We start from the raw sequence: 6,410 nt of genomic DNA, 5'->3' as shown, positions 1-6,410 counted from the left end.
GCACCGTTGGGGATTGTGACTTGGTCCGTCCCGATGTTAATTACTGCGTATTTAATTATTTTGTTATCACTGCTATTTGAGCTGATTGCCATGTTTGGGCTTCGTGCCAACTATGTGAATCCTTCAGGGATTGATATCACTGTTTTCGCATCATTTTTGCATACTATTTGATCTCGGTCCAGGGTTTTAATATTGATTTGCAAACTCGGCCATTTTTCTAAGATTTGAGAACTTAAACAACACTTTATTGACGTTTTGAGCTGAGAACTGTTATTTTAATATTGCCCAAGTGGCTTATGTGCATTTCTGGACTGAGCATGGATCGGGCTGCGCGCCGCAGCAGTGTTATAGTGATTTCTGGATATATGGTTGGCTCGGGCTACGCACCGCAGCGGTACTGTACTGATATTGAGGCCGGGGCCTGGTTGATGCCACGAGATGGCTTGATTATTGCGCTTGGGCTGTAGGAGCCCCTCCGGAGTCTGTACACACCCCCAGTGAGTGCCGTCGACTTTAAATATAGATGGCTCGGGCTGCACGCCGCAGCGGTCATATGCATTGCATTGCACTCATGCATTGGTTCCTGTTGTATTACGTGTCATGACATTCAGCACTCTCATTTTATTGGCATCCATGCTACTTCTTGTACTGTTTACCAGATACCCTGGTGTTATTTGTTAATGGAGTGATGTGCCCGAGGGGCTGACTTACGTGTTGACTTGCACTATCTGTTTCGCATTCATTTGCTTAACTGTTGAAAAATATATTTTCAAAAAAGGTTTTTAACTGAGCCCAGATAGATTTTCCAAAGGATTTCGCAGTTTTACTGTTTTCTCAAAGGGTTGCACTGTTCTATATAGCATGATGGAGTGCCTTTCGTGTTTTCTTGCTGTTCAGTTATTATTTACCTTTATTACTCACTGAGTTGGAGTACTCACTTTACTCCCTGCACCTCGCATGCAGATGCAGGTATTGGTTACCCGGTAGCGGGTTTGAGTTGGTTGAGGATTTGCTATTGTAGCTGAGCAAGGTGACCGCCGGCGTTCGCGGCACCGGACTTCGTCTTTTGATTCTAAACTTTATTCTGTATATTATTGGCCCTGTAGTCGTGTTCAGACTTCCTTAGATGCTCGTGACTTGTGACATCCCGGTCGGGCTGTGTTGGGTTGTAATTATAGATTATTATTGTCATTAAGTTGTATTTATCTAATCATTTATGTTTAATAATTTTAAAAAGAGGTGTTGTTGTTCTGTTGGCTGGCCTTGTCTTCACGAGAGCCGCCATCACGACTAGTGCGGGTTTGGGTCGTGACATACTTTCAGCAGTGCATCTTTTGAGGATCCCCAGGATTGTCTAGACACCTGTCATGAGGTTCTCAGGAACATGGGGATAGTGGAGACCGATGGGGTTGATTTTTCTACTTTTTGCTTGTCTGGATCCGCCAAGACTTGGTGGAGAGATTATTGTTTGGCTAGACCAGCCGGATCACCAGCTTTGACTTGGGAGCAGTTCGCGCAGCTATTTGTGGAGAAGTTTCTCCCTATCACTCAGATAGAGGTCTATCGGAGGCAGTTTGAGCATCTCCAGCAGGGTTCTATGACTGTTACCCAGTATGAGACCAGATTTATCGACTTGGCTCGTCATGCTCTTATCATACTTCCCACCGAGAGAGAGAGGGTGAGGAGGTTCATTGAGGGACTTATTCAGCCGATTCGTCTTCAGATGGCTAGGGATACTAGGAGTGAGATATCTTTCCAGGAGGCGGCCAATGTGGCCCAGAGAGTTGAGATGGTTCTATCGCAGGGAGGTGGTCATGGGTCGGACAAGAGGCCCCGTCGTTTAGGCCGATTCAGTGGTACCTCGTCTGGAGGTAGGGATTCGCATAGTAGAGGCCACCCTCCTAGGCCTTTTCAGTCGGCACTTCAGGTTTCTCACGGTGTTTCAGGTGGCCGTGGTCCTCAAATTCAGCATTCTGATCAGCAGTCCTACAGTGCACCACCAGCTCCTATCAGTGCACCGCCGCTTCAGAGTTTTCAGGGTCGTCAGCCCCAGAAGCCGAGGGCTTGTTTTACTTGTGGCGATAAAAGGCACATTGCTAGGTATTGCCCTCGAGCACCGAGTAGCTCTCAGCATCAGGGTTCCCGTTCCATGGTTCAGGCACCGAGTGTTCCACAGCCCGCCCAGCCAGCTAGAGGTGGGGGTAGAGGTGCTAGAGATGGAGGTAGAAGTCCTAGAGGTGGAGCTCAGGCCACTAGAGGTGGAGGCCAGCCAGCGGCAGACCATCCCAGAGATATGGTTAAGAGTGGTGGGGCCCAGCCCCGATGTTATGCTCTTCCAGCCAGGCCCGAGGCTGAGGCTTCCGATGCAGTTACTACAGGTACCGTTCTGGTTTGTGATAGAGATGCTTTAGTGTTATTTGATCCAGGGTCTACATATTCGTATGTGTCATCTTATTTTGCACCGTATCTGGCCCTGCCCAGTGATCCTTTGAGCGCTCCTGTCTATGTGTCTACACCGGTGGGTGATTCTATTATGGTAGATCGAGTCCATTGTGCATGTATATTTCTGATTGGGGGTCTTGAGACTCGTGTAGATTTGCTTCTTCTGGACATGGTTGATTTCGATGTTATATTGGGGATGGACTGGTTATCACCTTATCACGCTATCTTGGACTGTCATGCCAAGACTGTGACCTTAGCTTTACCGGGTTTACCTCGTTTAGAGTGGAGAGGGACTCCTGGTCATTCTACCCGTAGTGTTATCTCCTATGTGAAGGCTCGGCGTATGGTCGAGAAGGGGTGTTTGGCCTATTTGGCCTATGTTCGTGATTCTAGTGCTGAGGTTCCTTCTATTGAGTCTGTGCCTGTTGTTCGTGAGTTTCCTGAGGTATTCCCTTCAGACCTGCCGGGTATGTTACCCGACAGGGATATTGACTTTTGCATTGATTTGGCTCCGGGCACGCAGCCCATTTCCATCCCGTCATATCGTATGGCCCCTCCTGAGTTGAAAGATTTGAAGGAGCAGTTGCAAGACTTGCTTGAAAAGGGTTTCATTAGACCCAGTATTTCGCCTTGGGGTGCGCCGGTGTTGTTTGTTAAGTAGAAGGATGGGTCGATGCGAATATGTATAGATTACCGGCAATTGAATAAGGTTACAATCAAGAATAAGTATTCGCTGCCGAGGATTGATGATTTGTTCGATCAGCTTCAGGGTGCCAAGGTATTTTCAAAGATTGACTTGAGATCTGGCTACCATCAGTTGAGGATTAGGGCATCCGATGTCCCTAAGACAGCTTTCTGCACTCGCTACGGGCATTATGAGTTCTTGGTGATGTCATTCGGGTTGACAAATGCCCCAGCAGCTTTTATAGACTTGATGAACCGAGTGTTCAGGACTTACTTGGATTCGTTCGTGATAGTCTTCATTGATGATATTTTGATATATTCCCGCAGCCAGGAGGAGAACGAGCAGCATCTTAGAGTGGTTCTTCAGACTTTGAGGGATAGTCAGTTATATGCTAAGTTTTTGAAGTGTGAGTTTTGGTTGAGTTCGGTTGCATTCCTGGGTCATGTTGCGTCAGCAGAGGGTATTCAGGTTGATCCGAAGAAGATTGAGGCAGTCAAGAACTGGCCTAGACCAGCATCATATACAGAGATCCGAAGTTTCTTGGGTTTGGCAGGCTACTATCGTCGGTTCGTAGAGGGGTTTTCATCTATCGCAGCCCCGATGACCAGGTTGACCCAGAAGGGTGCCCAGTTCAGATGGTCGGACGAGTGTGAGGCGAGCTTTCAGAGGCTCAAGACAGCTCTGACTAGGCACCGGTGTTGGTTTTGCCCACAGGTTCAAGGCCTTATACAGTTTTTGTGATGCATCTCGTATTGGACTTGGTGCAGTGTTGATGCAGGATGGCAAAGTCATTGCGTATGCATCGCGGCAGTTGAAGATTCATGAGAAGAACTATCCAGTTCATGATTTGGAGTTGGCAGCCATTGTTCACGCGTTGAAGATTTGGAGGCATTTGTATGGCGTGGCATGTGAGATGTTCACGGATCACAAGAGCCTTCAATATTTGTTCAAGCAAAAGGAGTTGAATTTGAGGCAGAGGAGGTGGTTGGAGTTGTTGAAGGATTATGATATCACCATCTTATATCATCCAGGAAAGGCCAATGTGGTGGCTGATGCTTTGAGTAGGAAGTCAGCCAGTATGGGCAGTCTTGCTTATATTCCGGTCGGTGAGAGACCGCTTGCTTTGGATGTTCAGGCTTTGGCCAATCAGTTCGTGAGGTTGGATGTTTCTGAGCCCAGTTGTATGTTAGCTTGCACAGTCGCTCGTTCTTCATTATTGGAGCGTATCCGAGATCAGCAGTATGATGATCCCCATTTGTGTGTCCTTAGAGACATGGTGCAGCACGGAGGTGCCAAGCAGGTTACCCTAGGTGATGATGGAGTTTTGAGATTGCAGGGTCGAGTTTGTGTGCCTAATGTGGATGATCTTCGAGAGTTGATTTTAGAGGAGGCCCATAGCTCCCGGTACTCTATTTCATCCGGGCGCCGCGAAGATGTATCAGGACTTGCAGCAGCATTATTGGTGGCGGAGAATGAAGAAGGATATCGTTGCATATGTGGCTCGATGTTTGAATTGTCAGCAGGTTAAGTACGAGCATCAGAGGCCCGATGGTTCATTTCAGAAGATTGAGATTCCTGAGTGGAAGTGGGAGCGTATCACTATGGACTTTGTTACTGGACTCCCACGGACTCATAAGAAGTTCGATGCAGTGTGGGTCATTGTTGATAGGATGACCAAGTCAGCACATTTCATTCCTGTGGCTGTCTCATATTCTTCCGAGAGGTTAGCTGAGATCTATATCCGGGAGGTTGTTCGTCTTCATGGTGTGCCTATGTCTATCATTTCGGATCGAGGTACGTAATTTACCTCACATTTATGGAAAGCAGTTCAGCGAGAGTTGGGCACACGGGTTGAGTTGAGCACAGCATTTCATCCTCAAACAGACGGGCAGTCCGAGCGGACTATTCAGATTTTGGAGGATATGCTCCGAGCTTGTGTCATTGACTTTGGAGGCTCGTGGGATCAATTTTTTCCTTTAGCAGAGTTTGCCTACAACAACAGCTACCAGTCGAGTATTCAGATAGCTCCTTATGAGGCCTTATATAGTAGGCGGTGTCGGTCGCCGGTTGGATGGTTTGAGCCGGGAGAGGCTCGGTTGTTGGGTACGGATCTGGTTCAGGATGCCTTGGACAAGGTCAGGATTATTCAGGATAGGCTCCGTACAACTCAGTCCAGGCAAAAGAGCTATGCCGACCGCAAGGTTCGTGATTTGGCATTCATGGTCGGTGAGCGGGTATTGCTTCGAGTGTCGCCTATGAAAGGCGTGATAAGATTCGGGAAGAAGGGCAAGCTTAGACCTAGGTTCATTGGCCCGTTTGAGATACTTGATCGAGTGGGAGAGGAAGCTTATAGACTTGCATTGCCACCGACTTATCAGCCATGCATCCAGTGTTTCATGTGTCCATGCTTCGGAAGTATCACGGCGATCCATCCCACGTGTTAGATTTCAGCATTGTCCAGTTGGACAAGGACTTGTCTTATGAGGAGGAGCCGGTAGCTATTCTAGACCGGCAGGTACGTCAGTTGAGATCGAAGAGTTTTCCTTCTGTTCGTGTTCAGTGGAGAGGTCAGCCTGCTGAGGCATCGACCTGGGAGTCCGAGTCCGATATGCAGAGCCGTTATCCCCATCTTTTCCCTGACTCAGGTACTTCCTTCTTCTGTCCGTTCGAGGACGAACGGTTGTTTTAGAGGTGGAGGATGTGATGACCCAAAAGGTCATCACTTATTTTTAAATTGAATTCTACGTTTCGAGGCCTTAAAAACCTCTTTTAGCATCACCTCAATTTGCGTGCACAGTCCGGGCGCGTAGGCGGAAAGCCTATATGTGAAATTCTATGAAAAAATAATAAATTTTGACTATAAAATGAATTAATTTGACTTGGTCAACGTTTTGGGTAAACGGACCCGTGATTTGACGGTCCCGGAGGGTCCATAGGAAAATATGGGACTTGAGCATATGCCCGGAACGAATTCCGAGGTCCCAAGCCCGAGAAATGAATTTTTAAAGAAAATTGTTTTCTAGAATTGTTTATAAGGTTTGGGAATGAATTTTTATTAGAACATGTTGGTATCGGGCTCGTATTTTGGTTCCGGCGCCTGGTACAGGTCTTATATATGATCTAAGATAATTCTGTGAAGTTTGGTAAGAAACGGAATCTGTTTGACGTGATTCGGACCTCAAATGCAAATTTGATGTTTAAAGAAGTTTTGAGAAATTTCATTGATCTTGAGGTTTAATTCGATGTTCATGATGTTATTTTGGTGATTTGAGTGCACGAATAA

General features: G+C 47.0%; 1 pseudogene; it reads left to right on the top strand.

The window, feature by feature from the left end:
* On the top strand, positions 2,600 to 5,756 carry LOC109236039 (annotated as a pseudogene).

This window comes from Nicotiana attenuata, chromosome 1, assembly GCF_001879085.1.
Source record: "Nicotiana attenuata strain UT chromosome 1, NIATTr2, whole genome shotgun sequence".
NCBI classification, from domain to species: Eukaryota; Viridiplantae; Streptophyta; class Magnoliopsida; order Solanales; family Solanaceae; genus Nicotiana; species Nicotiana attenuata.
The sequence above is the reverse complement of the archived record's forward strand: the minus strand, read 5'-3'. Positions and strand labels throughout refer to the sequence as shown.